The sequence below is a fragment of the Medicago sativa genome, chromosome 8, assembly GCF_051527215.1.
Source record: "Medicago sativa cultivar Bolivia chromosome 8, Bolivia_mono, whole genome shotgun sequence".
Taxonomy (NCBI): domain Eukaryota; kingdom Viridiplantae; phylum Streptophyta; class Magnoliopsida; order Fabales; family Fabaceae; genus Medicago; species Medicago sativa.
In genome coordinates, this window is record NC_140756.1 from 85,972,875 (window position 1) to 85,991,891 (window position 19,017).

The 19,017-nt window shown below is 30.1% G+C and overlaps 1 long non-coding RNA gene across 2 annotated transcripts; it reads left to right on the forward strand.

Moving 5' to 3' along the window:
* The first annotated feature begins 3,393 nt into the window (after window positions 1–3,393).
* Window positions 3,394–4,796, forward strand: LOC146902649 (uncharacterized). Of its 2 annotated transcripts, XR_015021312.1 has the most exons (4): window positions 3,394–3,530; window positions 3,607–3,680; window positions 3,942–3,973; window positions 4,650–4,796. It is a non-coding gene; the product is annotated as an uncharacterized LOC146902649 (long non-coding RNA). The 2 variants fall into 2 exon arrangements; XR_015021311.1 differs by lacking the exon at window positions 3,394–3,530 and having other exon boundaries at window positions 3,542–3,680.
* Window positions 4,797–19,017: the final 14,221 nt, after the last annotated feature.

A 19,017-nucleotide genomic window follows, 5' to 3' on the forward strand; every position in this document is an offset into this window, starting at 1 on the left:
AGTTGTTAAATATACGAACCAACTTGATAATTTAATTGAGTCGGAGAACTTCTTAAAATATTTATAATTCGAGGAACCTATTCGGGACCATCTAAAAAGCCGGGGACTAATTTTTGTTTGCATTCAAAATTGTATTATTTCAATATATAAATATATGTATATATATTGAGTAAATAGTCAATTACCCCCCCTGAAATTGTAAGTTTCGTCAATTACCCCCCTGAAATTAACAAAACTTCAATTACCCCCCTGAAATTGCACAACGTTAATCAATTTACCCCTTCCGTCAAATTTTTCTGTTAGTCAACATGACGTTTTGCAAATACCCCCCTGAAGTTTTGCACTTATGTTCAAAATGCCCCCTGAACTTGAAAATTTATATATTTTTTTTCTTATCCTTAAAAGTGATTGCATTATCACTGAATTGTGAAGCATATTAGCTAAGTTTTGACGGTATACAATCATATTAACTAAGTTTTGACGTTTTGATGATATACTGCCAGTATATGATTGTAGGTAGTTAGTATTGTCTTAAGGTTGTTAGATTTTGAATTCCTTAACTAGTTAAATTTTCATTGATTCACTTTCCTATTGCTAGAATTCCTTAATGTTGCAAACAGAGAGAAACCTCAATGTCTGTTTAGATAGAGTAATTTTAGTGAGTGGTGTGTTTTTCGGAAGTGCTTAAAATGACTGGGTTAAGCTACATTGTTTGGATAATTAGTTCATATTAGCTAAGTTTTGTTTTACCATACTGCCAATATATGATTGTATACCGTCAAAACTTAGCTAATATGCTCCACAATTCAGTGATAATGCAATCACTTTTAAGGATAAGAAAAAAATATATAAATTTTCAAGTTCAGGAGGCATTTTGAACATAAGTGCAAAACTTTAGGGGGGTATTTGCAAAACGTCATGTTGACTTACAGAAAAATTTGACGGAGGGGGTAAATTGAATAACGTCGTGCAATTTCAGGGGGGTAATTGAAGTTTTGTTAATTTCAGGGGGGTAATTGACGAAACTTACAATTTCAGGGGGGTAATTGACTATTTACTCTATATATATTAGAGTTAAAATTTTGCACCCCCTGACTAGGGTCCTGGATACGCCACTGGTAACAAATATATAAGAATAAATTTAATTTAAGGAAAAAACTTACACACAATTCTTAATGAATTGTTCTTACTGTTAGTCAATTATAAAATAACACGTTGATTACTAATTCATGTCACTTATCGTCCCCGTTAACCCTCTTTTACCTCCGTTACCCATAGATCAAACTCACAAAAAACTAGCACAAAACAAAAACTCATGTTACTTTTTTATCAACCGATTTTATGTTGTTCATTTATGTTGTTCCCCTCAATACAACCGACAATGATTGCCAAGTATTTTCATATCCCTACCAAAAAACCAATATTTCCATATTATTTTATTACTTCCACAAAAAACAGTATTTTCATATTATTTTATTAAGTTATTCTGCCTTAGCCTTTGATCAATTGTAACAAACGTGAGCAAAAAATAATTGTAAAGATTGGACTTTAAATCCTCTAAAAAAATAGTAACAAACGTGACCAAAAAATAATGTTAAAGATTGGACTTTAAATCCTCTAAAACAATATTAGTAACAAACGTGAGCAAAAAAATTTATTAAAGATTGGACTTTAAATCCTCTAAAAAAAGATTAGTAACAAACGTGAGCAAAAAATCATGTTAAAGATTTGACTTTAAATCCTATAAAAAAAGATTAGTAACAAACGTTACCAAAAAATATTATAATGTTAAAGATTGAACTTTAAATACTCTAAAAAACAAGATTAGTAACAAACGTGAGAAAAAATAATGTTAAATATTGGACTTTAAATCTTCTGAAAAAAATATTAGTAACAAACGTGAGCAAAATATAATGTTAAAGATTGGACAGTAAATCCTTTCATGTTACAACTAATCAAAGTCGATTAATTTTATGGATTATATTTGACTTTGTTGGTTCATAAGTGATTATGATTCAAATTGTTTACGATTAATTTTAAGGATTATTTGACTTTGCTGGTTTATAATTGCTTATACAAACTATGACCGCGTAGCTTTTTTTTTCTTTTTTTTTTATATAAAGAGAACCGTTTTTTTTTTTAATTATGATTAAATAAAGGAAAAATAAGCAATAACATCCCCTGCTGTTAAGCTCTTTCCCCTGACGTTCTACATGTATACAATTGATAAACTGCTCTCATGGCCCCCATCCAATATCCAACAAAATACGGTGAAATCAAAGTGTTAAAACCATTTAAACAATTCAAAATTGTTAAACCATAATCACACTCATGTTATCAACAACTAAAAACAGAAACACTAGAAAACTTCAAACAACCATCTTTTGTTTTTGGTTACATTCAAACCACCATCTGAGATGCCATTAAAAGAGAGGACCGCTAATTAAGAAGTATGGATACTAACACCGACACCAGATACAACACGGATACTGACACTCCAATAACGTTATAATTTGAGAAAATCACATAATTTAGGGTAATTATAATTGTGGATGCGGATGCAACGCTTGTTCAGACACATCTAATATGAGAAATGTATGTGATTCATAGGCGATGAGTACTATCATAATTCGTAATCACAATATAAAAGGAAAAAAAATCAAATAGAAGTGGAAATAGAACCGGTTGATTAAAGATAGATAAATAGGGTAGAAAGAAACAAATGGCTACACTACCATATCAACAGGAATTCCTAAACTCAATTGCTCAAGGAAGTATCCCACCACATACTTTAAAGGTAAAAAAAGGTTCACCTTTGATGTTGTTGCGAAACATAGACCCTAGATATGACATGTGTAATTGGACACGATTGATATGTCGTGATTTATTTAAGAATAGGTTGGATGTGGAAATCCTAACAGGAAGCAATGTTGGAAAAAGAACATTCTTGCCCAGAATTAAATTAAAAACAAATGTGAGTTCAGGACTTCCCTTTGTGCTTAATAGAAAATAGTTTCCTATTACAATAAGTTTTGCTATTACCATATATAACTCAGAAGAGCAGATCATTCCCAATGTCAAAATCTATCTTCCACGAATGGTCAATTGTAGCGCTGGACAAAAATCCCATCTCCGCCCGAAACCGGGAAATCCGCCCCACAACAAACCGAATCGGTCGGGTCACGCGGGTCCGCGGGTTAAGCGGAGCTCTGAAGGGCGGATTGGGCTGGGCATGCACGGGTCGGTCCGGTCCAAGTTTATTAGCCCATCGAAACCCAATACCGACCGACCCAGTTTATATTTATTATATTTTTTTATATGCTCATAAAAACCTGTTGAATGCAACGATGTCGTATTACCTTTTATATAAATACTCCTTCCATTTTCACACTTCCTCCCTCAGTGATAACAAAAAACCCTAGCAGCCGCACAACACACTCCTCTTCTCCTTTCCTCCTCTGTTTCTCACTCTGTCGTTCCAGCACTCTCTTCACTCCGACGATTCTTCGATCAATCTCGTTACATTTCAGGTTATATGTTTGTTTCCGATTCCAATTCGTCTAAGATCTAATTTTTTATCTCATACTCTTTTATTTTTTTTCCTAGATCTTTCATGACATATACTAAACTGTCAAGAAATTGTGGTTTATCATGCATTTTTCGTCACTGATTGATAACAGGTAAAATCTAGGGTTTCTCTTTTGTGCTTCTCAATGCAGGGTTTTTTATGAACAATACATAGCATGTTATTTAGTGTAGGTTTTCTTTTCTCTAAATAACATATGTTTAACTTCTTTTGGTTTTTTTTTTTGGTTATTTCTTTGATTAACACATCTTTTCTATTATTTTTTATTCATTTTTTCGTTTAGCGTTTGATATAGGTAAAAGATTGTTCTTAATTTTACTGATATTTTGATATTTTTCTTGATTTTTATTTATAGGTAAAGGATTTGGCAAAGAAATAACAGATTATGTAAGTGTATAAATTGTCTTTTGCTGCATTTTTTCAAAGTGTATTCAAACATGTATTTAAAGCTGATCCAAATGTGTATGCCAGTGAAAATTGTTATGTTTTCTTTTGTATGCAAGTGTATGTTAGTTTGAGTTTATGGAAGTAGGTTGTGTATGGTAATGACATTTGAAATATGCATGAAAATTGGGCCATTGTTATAAGTTTGATTATGAACATGCAAATGTGTGCATGCAAGTGATAAGTTTGCTTCTAATATACTTTGGTGCTGTTTCTCTTTCCTTATGATATGATTTTTTTATTGTCTTTCCTGTAACAACAATGGTGAGCTCTACGCTCTTGTATTGTGTTTTCACATTTGTAAAAAACAAAAAAGAACTTGGTTTTTGATCTATTTGTCTGCTTAACTTTTGGAACATGTCATTGGATTATACCAAACAAACCCACAAAATATTCATGTATATGTTCTGAGTTATGATTATGATTGTGCAATTATGCAGGTTAATTGCTACTCTCACTTATATATATTTATGGCTATATTGCTTAGTATAATTCAAGGATATTTAGAATACCTATCACTTAGAAGCTGTATCAATTGTTTATTAAGAATGACGCTACTTATTTCTATTTAATATTGAGTATAATTAGTTTCATTGTTTTTTTTTTTTTCAATTGCAAGGGAAGTCTCACCAAATTGAATCCTCAACAAGCTGCAGAATTCATTTAAAATAATAGTGAAGACTTCAGTGTATAGTTTAATATTGGATGACTGTAATTTATGTTTTAATATGGTTCTTTAAAGTGGAGTAAAATTGTAATTTATTGATTTTGTTGTGCCTGTGTGCGCTTTTATTTGAACCGATACATCTGCAGGCATCTTACAACGTGGCCTTGGACCCTATACATCAGCAGTCCTAGTCAATTGTATGTAGCTTTATCAAAAAGAGTTTCTCAAAATTCAACAAAAGTTCTCATTAAAGAAGGGAAAATAAAAGGAGAATATGAAGACTTTACGAAAAATGTAGTTTTTAAAGATATTATTTTATCGCAATCATAGCAATGTTTCTTTTACATAACATGTCATTTTACATTTATGTTATGATGTTACTAATTACTGTTAGACTAAACAATAAATGATGATTATTTTATCTTAATTTTATATGCAGGAAAACTAAAATATGTAGTTCAAAAATAATTTTGTTATATGTCTTCACAATATTTTGTTTATAAATCAATATATCAATCATTTCCATTAATATTTTGAAATTTAAAAATTTTAATCAAAATTATACAAACAAACATAATAAAATAATCACATGCGTTAGCGCAGTAGAAAGAGCGGACAGACGGGCACGATAGTGCCCGTCTTTCCGCTAGCATTTTATAAAGATGGTGTTAAATAATGTAAGGTCTTGAGTTTTGAGGTTTTTATTTGGGTCTTAAGTTTGCACGTAAAAATTTGCTCAAAAAAAAAAAGTTTGCACGTAAAAATTGTATTACTCCCTCCATCTCTTTTTACAAGATTATCTTACAAAAACTGTAGATATTAAAAAAAAAATTGCAAGAGTAATAAATTTGTCACAAATGTACGAGACTATTATCAAATTACCCCTTTCAAGGTTATCTTTTCGCACTCAAATATGCATCGATAGTATTAATAAGGGATACATTAAAAAAAAGTAATATATATATATAAAAATTTGAGATAGTCTTAGATCATGAGACAAGACTTTTATTTTTGTAAATGATCTTATCATTAAGGACCGATGTAGTACATCTCTTATCGTAAAATGCAATTATTAGATATTATTCACATTGTTTAATACACTTCAATCCTTTTTACTCGACATTCTTCATCTTATCCATATTCCGAATTAAAATATCTCATTGGAACATATTTATAGGGTGCTACCTCATATATTTGTTTCCTAGCCAACTTAATTCATCATGGTTCCTTCTCTTGGACGTTTATGCAATCTTTTTGTTCTTCTTCAACTTAATGTAATAATGTATAATATTTCCAGATTAATTTCATAGTCTTTTTGTAACTTTGTTTGTAATGTAAGAACAAAAAATTAATACTAAGTTAATAAAGAGATAAGCCAAAAGTTTGTGTTGTGTGTCTGACTCTGGCTAGCACTTGTTGTGTTTGTGATTGTGAGGTAGGCATTGCCTTGCTGGAAAAGGACATGCATGAGATGCGCACGTACGTTATAAGTGGGACCCTTTTTATGACAAATGAATTGGCGTGGGTCCCGCGTCTTACGCGTTGGCCCACTTACTACGATGCAACCTGTGGCTTTGCCCTCTTGTTTGTGCAGCAGCTTAATTAATCTCTACTGGGACCCACACCTGCATTGCTTCTAATTTACCACGTGGCACGTTGGGCTATGGGTTCAATGTCTTTTGCCACCTCACTTTCGCTGATGATGTGGACCGCTTTGACGTGGGCCCTCTATCTTTTATCTACTTGCATTACCTTATCATTATCACACTATATTTTTTCTTTTTACCGAAAGAAAGTTAGCACACTATTGTCCCTGTGAGTATAGATCTGTTGATAAAGACATGTATTATTATATGCATAGATAGAGGTTCAAGTTCGAGATACTCTACTCTATTTATTTTCTTTAAAAAATGTGAATTCTAGCCGTTAGGATAATTGATTAGCAAAAAAGTTATCACACTATTATTTTCTAGAGTGTAAAAATTTACCACTTTTAGTTCCTTAAAAGAAAAATATACTCCCTTCTTTCCTTTTCTTTTGATGCTTTAGAACTTAAAATTTATTCCAAAACTTTTGATGTTATAGAATTTTTAATACTTTTTATCCAATTTTACCCTTGTTGAAAAACACATTTTAATAATTAAATAAGTTGGGACTATTGACTTATCACAATTGAATTAAAAAATGGATTAAAAAATTTAGAAGGAGTACAACTGCCGAGGAGTAGTAATCTGAAATAATCGGAATTACTTCACTAAAAGAAAAATAATGCATTTGGATATATAACAACACATGCAATAGGTTTTCAATTTTGATATAAGGAAATAATATTACTCCATCCGTTTCAAAATGAGTGTCGTTTTAGGTGTTTACACACATATTAAGAAATGCAATGATTAAAAGGAAGAGAATGGTTATTTTATCAAATTATCCTTATTAACTATTGGTTAATTTTAAAAGTAATACTTTTAAAGTAGTGTGCAGAGTATTAATTGGAGGTTACAATTGAAAAGAAAAAGTTATTATTGTATTGGAAACTGAAAGTGACATTCATTTTGAAACAATTTTTTTTGGCTAAAGCGACATTCATTTTGAAACGGAGGGAGTATAAAAATTTATGATGCAAGTAAATAACGTGAAGATGGTAGTAGTAATAAGATAGAGATTGGTGCAAGAAAAATAAAATAAAAACGGAAATTCTACATACCATCATTTGAGTTTTTTTGTTCCACATCCCACTAGTTAGTGAGAAAGTCTTCAAATTCTTCATCCGACTGTGTATATTCTTCTTGAGATGGAAAAAAAACAATTGCACAGCTCCCACGTTTAATTTAAAGTCATGTGATAAGTTTGAGAATGAGAAAATTAGAAGTTTAAATAATAAATGCAATTTGTGTGGTGAGTGTAAATAATTAAGGAGATTAGAATTTTGAAAAAAAAAAATCAAGGAGTGAGTAAGGGTATTTTAGTATAAACCATACACTTATTCATATAATTTAATGATTTCTTAATATTTGTGCAATCACCTAAAACATCAAAAGAAAAGGAATGGAGGGAGTATATATTTCCTAAGTCTATCTTACCATATGTCTGTGGCTTACTTGTTTGAATTTACGATCTCTTACTTTTAAATAATTCATTTGTATCTCATGAATTTAATTGATATGGATGGTTAAAGTAAACAAAAAGTATGCATGCAATAAACGATGTCAATAGAATTTATTAAATATATTTATTATTTGTATTATTTTTTTGACCCTTTCAAAAAAGATAATCTATTATTTCTATCCATCATATTCATCTACTATGCAAGAAAATACTTAATATCCATCAAGAGAAGAATCAATATTGCATAAAAAAAATATTTGATAGATAATTCATTTCATTCATTTATTAATATGAATTGTTAGTGGCCTATCCACATTTTTCTTCTTCTAATTCCAATAGATCATAAACTCAACGAATTGAACATTGTTGTTTACGCCTTGAACAAGGTTAAGAAACACCATAAAATGACAAATTTAACATCAATTTTTATCAGCAATTAACTGTTGCCGGTTAAAATTCATCAGTAATTAACTGCTGATGAAGTTATTTAGATATTTTCGTGATTTCCTAGACTCCTTTAATGTGAGAACAACAATTTTCCAATGAATTTGTGACATGTGGGTGGGCACCTGTATTGCACTTTGATACCACATTGGATTTTCAGCACAGGCCCATAGACAGCTTGAAGTGTTAATAAAGTTGAGTTTAGTGGTTAAAACTTGGTGTCCTAATCCAAAAGTTCTCGCAATTTTGACTTCCATTAGTTTAGTGGTTAACTTAACTCAGCCGGTGTGTTGCTCTCTCATAGCTCCCAATCCAATCGAAAATTATCTTTTGGGAGGTTTTCTTTTCTTTTCTCATAAAGCTTACTGAAATCTAACTTTGAGGGTTAACGTTTTAATATTTGACATTCGAAAGAAAAAAACTTTCGGTAGGTGTTTTTATTGTATTTTGAGCAATTTAAAAGGATCATAGAGAAACTCTCGTAAGTGTATAAGAACAAGGGTGAATTGGTTTTTTTAAGGAGTTATGTAGTTCAATTGATTTGAGTTAAATGTTGATGAGTTGGAAGTCCATGATTCAAGTTCATACTAGGAGAAAAAAACTAACATAACAATTAACATATTAATATTTATCATTAAAAAATTAGTGAATTGTTTGTATGTAGTATCTTGGCGGCCATTTGGACCTCCCGTACTTTTGAAGCGTGATAAATCAAAATTGCCACACACACCATAATAAAAAAAGGAAATAATCTACGCTATGTTTATTCCATCAAAACGTCTTTTTTTCCTTCAAGTAGTTTAATAGTTAGAATTCATCTTTTAAGGTAAATAAGTAGGTTATTCGGAGTTTAAACATCAATCTCTAAATGTAACAATGTATTGTTCTTACCAACTGAACTATGTTGACGTAGACTTTTTTAATTTTTTATTTCTAATATTTCATCTTCTCTCCCTTATGATTGGTCATTTCAAGAGTTTCACTTTTCATATTAGCATTTTGTTTTGAAAGAACTTATTGCTAACAATTAAAACGTTTACCCCTTTAGAAATTAAAAAAAATATATATATATATACAAAGTAAAGAGGTCTTAAGAGAAACTAGCATATGTGAAAGGCAGTTCCTACATCATCTGAACCCAAGGCAAGGCTGATCTCATGAAAGAAGAGAAGATGTAATTTTTTAGGAACAAAATCTTTTTAACCTTATTTTTTTTAATGTGAAAATAATGGAGAAACAAAGTTCTTCTTTTCATTGTATTTTTAAAAATAATATAAAACATTTTTCGGTGTCGTAAAATGACTACCAACTTCTTATGGCTCAAAGAGGTATAAAATGTTAACCGTCCAGAGGATGCAGAGGACTAATTTTCTTCTGCATGTGAAATTCCTCAAACCATCTCGATTCTTTTCATCAAAATGATAGTCTAGTGTGTAGGAAACTTGAGACACAAAGATAAATGTTGAACTCCATATTGATAATAGAGATAAGAGTCACAACGAACAAGTACAATAATATTGCTAGGAATGATCTACACATTTGTGAGTAAGCATTGGGGTGGTAAAATATAACGTTATAGAGTTGATATAATTGAAGAATTTTCTATCACATATTCATGCAATGGCATAAATTCTGATGTGAAGTGTGATTTTGTACTACACCGATTAGATCTAAAGCTTATTTAAAAAAGCATATTATCATAATAATTAATAGTTCATCATATTATCATAACCACATGTGCCTCATCTCATATATAACCAATCTTGTGTGTCTAACAACCTATTCAACAAAGATTTAGTCACTACTAAATCGTAGTGCATACTTCATATCAACATACAATTAAAATATTATTTTATATGACATCAAGAGTTCAAATATATATCAAGAGAGAAGGAGGATTTGTTAATTATGCTACATTTCAATTTCAATTATAAGTAACGAAGAAAAAAAGTGTAGAAAACGGGAAGTGACATCGATGGATATGGAACTCAAGATTTTAATAAATACGAGATTTATTTAGATGATTTTAAGTTTGACAATTTTGATGACTTTGTCTCTATCTTTTTTTCAATTAACTATTATCTTCCATCAAAATAATTTATTTATCAATCAAATACACTAAAATCATCAATGTCATCAAAACTCAACGTGACCAAAGTATTTTTCTATAAGCACAGGTGAAAGTGAGAAGGGAATGCATGCATTAGGAAAGATAGAAAGACAAGGAAAAGTTGCTTATACTTTTTTTTTCCAGTTTTCATGAATTGCCACGTGGCTTACTCAATTCAGCTGGAACCCACATTTAAACTCATAAACAGAAATTAAAAACAAGAAATATTTCTAAATTCCGCACAAGAATTGTCTCTCTCAACTTCAACCAAGCAGTGACATGGAGTATTCCATTTTCCTTAAAAGCATATAATTCGTTCTCGCTATTCTCTAACCCATAAAAAGCTGAAATTCAGTAAACAATAATAAACAAAACGAAACAAACAAAGAATGATAATTCATAAAATATTGAATCATGAGCTTTAAAGATTCAAATCTGTTGGGAGAAACCAAAGTGAAAGAGAAGAGACGAGGTAGTGAGTGGCTAATGTCACAGTTTCAAGGTAACATATATATTAATATTAGATATATGAGTATAGTTTTGTTTATTAAAAGCCTTTTGTGTTATTTTGTTGCTTATTATACAAACCAAAGCATTTCCCACCTTTTCACAATGAAAAGTGTTTCATGTGTGCTCTTCTTTATTTTTTATATTCATCGTAAGAAAGAAAAGGTTCCCAAACGAATATACGTTTTGCAGATTGCTGCTTTTTGGTTATGCTTCACTGCTTTTCTTGCACTATAAAAAAATAAAATAACAATAAAGCTATTTTTCCAAAATACAATTATAATTATAATATTCAAGAGTGCTTGACTTGCTTAAACATGAATTTTGATACTCATTCCTAATCCTAAGTACTAGTATAATAATAAGTCCTATATATTTCCGTTAGTAAGTAGTTTTATTTTATTTTCATATATATTATTTATTATTTTGTAAGATAATCGTTTCAAACAAATGATTTGTGTTCAACTTGATGGTACAATGCTATATATGTTGATGGAGCAAGTATTCTGCGGACACAACTCTAAATCAAAATTATTTGGACACACTTATATGAAATGAAAAACTAAACAAAAATAATGTAATCACATCAATTAACATCATTTTGGTTTTATTCTCTTTTAATTTTTTTTTTGGGTGTTTTATGTATGTGCCAGAATATTTTTCATTTGACTTTGCCCAATTAAATATTACTCATCTTGATCTTAGTTATTTAAAAGTTAACTGTGATAGAATGGAAACAAAATATTAGCAATATGAAAAATAAAATTGTTGATTAGGTGATAAAAATGTTTATATGACAAAACGTTTACTTAAAATAAATTACGCAAAATTACACTTGTGTCTCTTAACTAATTAATTTTAAATAACGATCCCATCCTTTATCTTTTTCCACGTCATTTATGTTCCTTTGATATGTTTGCATGTGAATTTTCTAGCATCAAATTTAAAATTCATATGAAAAAAAGACTGAAATATGAGCAAGTTGTCTTCATAGAGACATATGATCGTGCAAATATTATTTGTCACTTTCATTCACTTTATACTCATTTGATAGCATTAGAATGTCAAAAAATTTATGTCATTCCTTTTTAGACCTCACAAAGAATTATCTAACTTACAGACTTTGTTTTCTTGTCCATGAATCGCAAAACGTTCAGGTTGTTTCATATAGATTTCTTCTTCTAATTCACCATAAAAAAAAGGCAACTTTCACATCCATTTGGAGCACTATCGAGTTACGAACAACGGCTAAAAGGACTAGTACTTTCATGGATATGATTCTAGTGACTGGTGAATGAGTATCGTAGCACCAATGACGTCACATCAATTGCCTATATACATTCTTTAGCAACCACACAGAAGTCACATTCTTATAATATGAATGAAAAGGTAGACTAGCCATGCTACATGGAATGTTTCGAATGCGGCTTCTAAGACCAGTATTGTTCTCTGATGGATTTTCGTGTTGTTGTTTAAAAACAACAACTACTTCGTCCTGTCAGTCAAAAGATGTAATTCTATTGTTTGATTTATCCTTGATTTATTTAGGGACAATTGAATCTAAATAAGTAACTTCTTCGGTAGACATAGCAGATAGAAACGTCTTAAAATTGTTGTTTTTGGATTTCCAAACTGTTGTATTTGGATTTCCAAATTCTATTATCTACCGAAGTTGTTACTAGGTTGAGTCACGACCAGGTCGCTCTCTTTAAGATGTTTCGTGGCACTACCCAAAATTGTGCAATGTAGACTATCAACCACGCCGCCTCCAGGATAAAACAAGCCCAGCTACAACTGTGCGGTTAACTACTGCACCGTAGAAAACCGTTTGAGAATTACACCTTCAAATATGGTACCAAGACCACTCTTTAATACTGAAACCACTTTAATATGGTATTATTACCATTCTATTATGGTGCTAAGACCACTCAAATATGGTATTTCCACCATTCTAACCTTTAAGTTCTCCAAACTATCAATATTGTACTATGACCACTCAAATAAGGTGTTACCACCATTTCTCCTCAAATAGAAAAATATTGTTATAATATTTATATACCGTTAAGATCATTCTTGATTCCGACGGGACATTATTATTCCAAATAGGGACTATGATCTTAAAAGTACTCTTTATTCCGAAGGGACGTATATTACCGAAGGGACTATGTTTTTAAGACCATTCTTAATTCCGAAGGGACATTAAACCGAAAAGGGACTATGGTCTTAAGAACACTCTTAATTCCGAAGGGACAAAAAAAAAAGATGAAGAAAAGAAAGACTCGTCAACACGAGTCAAGAAAGGGAGAGGAGAGAAAGAGTTCCCGACAACTCAATGAAACTCTTTGGTGTGTGGAATGCACTATGTGAGTTCTCTATTTATAGGGAAAATTCACAACTAATAAGTGAGAAACTTTGGGAACAAGTAATATGAGAAACTTTGGGAAAAAGTAATATATTACTTTGTGATTAAGTAATTCACATATAGATTGTCTACCAAAATATTTCAGGTTGTATTCCAAAATATTCTAGATTGCGTTCCAAAATATTTTAGCAAAACTTGGGGACTAAGAAAGCACTTTCTAATAATGATTAAATTAATTATTTAATTTATCATTTCCAAATAATAAAATATATATCAATATATATTTTTCTCTAGTGCTTATGTACCCCCATTAATTAGAGGTACACCCCCACTATATAAACACTACTAATATGTGTGTTCCATCCGATGTGGGACTTCCACTTTTTTCAATTCACACAACACTAGTTCTACCCAACATGAGAATCCGTGTTTAGTCTTTACTCAATTTCCACACATGTTCCAATAGGTAACACTTTTTCACCATGAGCTTATAGCTTATTTCACGAGCTTATAAGCTATTTTTCAGAAGCTATTCCAAGTAGCGTTTGAACTTATAGTTTATAGCTTCTCACTTTTTCTTCCACTTTTACCCTTATTATTTCATCTAAATTCCATTTTTACCCACTACAATCTATTATAATATAGCTCCATAATAAATACCACTGTCTATTTTTAAAAAAAAAATATTACTAGCCCTTGTTAATAAATACACCAACCAGCTTTCTTTGTAATTCTCTGTATACAATATGCCATTTTTTTTTACAGAACAATATACTAATAGTTTTTTTTTTAAGGAACAATATACTATTAGTGTTATTTTTTTACTCTATGGCTTTCGTTGTTATTTTTTTTTATACAATATGCCTTAAATTTTTTTTTTTTTTTGGGTTACTCCTTAAAAAAAATTGACGCAACGCAACAATACCTTCAGTTTTTTTTTTTTTTTTATGAAAATATACCTTAGTGTTATGTTCTTTATTATTATTTTTTTAGCTCACGGACATTTTTTTTTTTGAAGAATTTTAGCTCACGGACATGTTCTTTATTCTTTGATTGTTCTTTAAAAAATATACCATCAATTGTGTTACATTTTAATGAAATTATACCTTTCATTATTTTAAAGTATTCTTTAAAGAAAATTTAGATTACGAAATTACAAATACTTAAATATTATTTGATATGATTTTATTATAAATTAAGAATGTCCTTTATGTCATTTTACATTTATCAGCTAGTTGAACAACTAGTTTTACCAAACACTTCAGTTAGCTTATAAGCTATCAATCATCATTCATCAGCTATAAGCTATCAGTCATCAGCCATCAGCTATAAACTATAAGCTAACTTATCAACTATCCGTTATTTTTACCAAACATAGCCTTTATTTACTTCTCGATTGAAGTTTGGTTTATCATAATTCCTTTTCCCGAGCAGAGAAAGGTTAATAACACCAATAAAAAGTTGACATATGAATTGTTTATTTACTAAATTATCTTAAACAATTTCACAAATTAGTCACAAGTATTCCACCAATTAGTTATCTAACACCATTTTTAATTTGCAGTAGAATTTTGGAAAGTAAAATAACTAGTTGGCTCGTAGTGAGTTGAAAATGAAAGAACAATATGAGCCAAGGAGATCTTATCCGATGGAAATGGCAGTGTGAGACACATGTCAGCTTAGGGAATAGGGTTGATCAATAATTTAATTTTGTTTAAAAATTAAAAGAAGGCAAAGAGTGAGTCAGAGTGCACCCTGAAAAAAGCAACACAAGAGACAGACAGAGATAACAAGTTAACAACAGTGGAAAACTGTGGAAAGATTCAATTTAAGTTAGTTAGTTGGATGGATTTAGCTGAAGTCGCTTCAAAAGTTGAGCTTCAGCCTTTGTACAACATTCAGAACCAAAAAGTTCTTGAACGGAATACCCACTTTGCACTCCGTTTCTTAAGTTACAATTTTCCTTTCCTTTTCATTTTACCTACAAGTCTAATATAATACTTCATCTGTTCCGAGATATAAGCATAATTTGGTCAACAAAAATTAGTGTATTTTGTTCAAAATTTATACCATATATACTCCAACTATTATATTTTAGGATGGAGGGAGTACTCCTATACCATTAATATTTCAAACAAAGTTTAAAAAACTATTACGAGACAACCAGTAATTAAGTTCAAATGATTAACGAGCTTCGACAAAGGATGAATCATCCGGAAGAATTCGAGTTTGATTTATGGGTAGAACAATTTTTGGCCTACTTTACTTCCCTTTCATCTGAATTAATTGAGTCTCCTTCCTTTAGAAATTAAATGGTTCACACACAAAAAAACACTATAATGAGGTTTAGTAAAAAATGAACGGTTAGAAAAAAACATTTGATTGAAACATCTCTAATAGTGTTTTATTTACCTTTTGATTAAACTTTAATTTATTGAAATCATCTTATCTTCAGAATTGGAGAATTAAGACAAAAATGGGACTAAATTCATCGGTTAAACCACTCATATTGGATGATTGGTTCAATCATATTTGAACCATAATCAGGTTGGATTCGATTGAGACGAGGTTTGGTTGTTGTTAATTGAACTTGTTTTTATTTGTTTGTATTTTTTAACTCGGGAAAAGATCATGATAACAATTAGAAATTCACTCAAACAAGTGAATGAGACAAGATTCAAATCTCAATCACAATGTTTGATCTAATAATTTCGACTTCTAAGAATTATAAAAAAAAATATGTTAAATTTTTTTTTTGACGAAATTAAACCCGTTAAGTTAATAATGTTGGTTCACATCTATCCTCAAACAATATGGTAGACTACTAGTTGAATAATTTGGAAGACGTGACCTTCACATTTTTTAACTAAAGAGTCATCTATCGTTCATATGGTTGATAAGGTGAAGCATCATTCTTGATGATGACTTAAGGTGTTCAATCCTAATTATTTTTTTGACTCTCATGTTTGGTGGACAAATCCGTCTGTTTGTTTAGGATATTCCACATTGTAATGATGTTATCAGCGGTATTTGTTTTTCTTTGTTGCTTGTTATTTTGAGGGGCTTTGTATTGATTCCTTAATAGACACATCTTCTCTTCTGCTTAACTTGGAATCATCTTTTCATTTATATCAGTCTTTTGGCTTCTTACAACAATTTTGGTTCGTAGTGTGTAAACGGAAACCTCTAGCACAATGAATGTGGTGGCTGGTTGCCATAAATCAACATTGCTTAGGAATGGAATAATAACACTATCTTATTATACCGGCAACGTGAGTTTGGGCACATCAATGCTATTTCCAAGCACTTTTTCTAATTAGTTACGTTTCCATAGTGTGCATGTCAATGTGCATCCCATCCGATTAAGTATTTCTGGGTCAATTCAATGAATTGCCATCCATTACAGGGTGATCCAAATTTTGATGTGGTATTTGTTTTCAACCTGGCTACCGAATTTTGCAAAAATAAAAAAATGACTTGGTTAATGAATATAACACATTCATGGAGATGATCAAGCTCATCTAAACTGACTAGTTAGTAAAGTGAAATAATTAAGAGTTACTATCTTTTTGTACCAAAAAAAAAGAGTTACTATCTAATCATCTATAATTTGTTAGTAGATTCATATAATATCAATTATTAATTTATTTACTAATAATTCATGGTGGAATATCCACAACAGATCTTATCTAGTTTAAATACTTGTGTTCTGCAATTGCACATAACTGAATCGTAGCTTTTACGATGGTTAAGGAGGTTGGATAGTTCAACTGATTTGAACTAAAGAATGAAGTTAGAAGTCTTGAGTTTTGAAATCAAACTAAATAAGCACCTTCATTGTGGTGTGAAATTGAGTGTTTATAGAGAAGGATGACTAAGAAAGTACTCTCTCTTTTCTTTTTTATGGACTTGACTTAATAATGGTGAATTAAGAGAAGGATGACTTCAGAAGAGTTTAGTCCTCTCACCGATGGACTCTGAAAAATCACCCAAATTGAATTGAATTGAATTAATACGTAAAAAGATTATAGGAACCACCTAAACGCGAATTAAACCACCCTCATTTGTATAATGGAAAGGTCGATATTTACAAGATGGAGGTCGAACCCTTGATTTCCCACACTTTAATGTCAATTTAATCTTTATAAAAAGTTAAATGAATTGATTCAATATAAATCAATACTCTTAACCTTTGTCAACCCTTCATTTTTTTGACATTACTTATGACATATTGTTCCCCTAACTTTGCTCATTAGTTTTACGGTTACATTATTTGAATATTAAAATATAAATATGGATTTTTTTTTTAAAGGCAAAATCAATATATAAAGAAAAATTAATTACAAAAGAGATGTACAAAGACAGACACAAGAGATACCCACACCTAAACACAAACTTTGTTAGTCTTTTTTTTTTTGAAGGAACAAACTTTGTTAGTTAGTTTTACGGTTATGGTTTTTTTAAATCAAAATTTTAATGTTAAAAAATAAAATAATTTATCTTAGTTTTAATTTTATTTTTCAATTTTAGAAAAAGTTAACAAAGAAATGAAAAGTGAGCGGGTAAACCCGTTATATTTGCGTATATAGGCGCTGTAAAAATCTGAAAATGTTAGCAGTTGAGATGTGTCGGGATGTAGATTTAAGATGGAGATAGATAGATAGATAGAAGAGGCCAGAGGGTCCCTTCCTCCAATGAATGAGCTGGATCCACTCTTTCAGGAGCCCCCAACTTTCTATTTTTTATTTTTAAATAATAGTACTAACAATAACGTCTAAATTAAACTAATAATGAAAACAACAAGCATACATCAAATGAATAATCAAAATTCAACAAGTACACACATGACTCAACAATCATTATTAGAATTTCATTAATTACTATTATTCTTACATCAAAAGGTTAAGAAGAAAACAGTGATTTTTCCATATAAATAAATAATACATTAACTTTGTCAAAGTATACATTAATATACTTTATTTTCTTTAAAATAATTAAACTCGAGATTGAATTCAGTTCACAACAATCATTTTATGTTTGGTTTGACGCTTCCATTGTCAAAGATGCGTTTAATATCACTTTCATCGCAATAATTGAACTTTTACATTAACGTAGTTTTTCACCTGAATTTGCGGAACACATTCCCGTTATAAACATATATTTATTTTTAGACCGAGTTTTCATATTACCAAATCTTTTTGATCGGAAAACTCGATGAATAAAAATAGAAAATAATTTTTTTTGTTGGATAAAATAGAAAATACTTAATTGTAAAGAAATATAGAAAATACTTAATAATTCAGTCAAAAAATGTCGTTAGAAAAGAAATTATCAATACAAAATAACATTAATTTTGTCAAAGTATGCATTAATAAACTTTATTTTCTTTAAAATAACTAAACTCGAAATTGAATTCAGTTTGCAACAATCATTTTGCGTTTGGTTTGACGTTTCTGTTGTCAAACATGCGTTTAATATCGCTTTCATCGTAATAATTAAACTTTTATGTCAACATTGTTTTTCATCTGAATTTGAGGAACGCACGACTGATGTAAACATATATTTAATTTTATACCGAATTTTGGATTATCAAATCTTCTTGGTCGGAAAACTCGGTGACTAGAAATAGAAAATACTTTTTTTTCGTTGGATAAAGTAGAAAATACATAATTGTAAAGAAATATAGAAAATACTTAATAATTCAGTCAAAAAAATGTTTTTAGGAAATAATTATCAATTCAAAATAATACTATTATATAAAGAGAAAAAAAATCAAGGTGAATCCTACT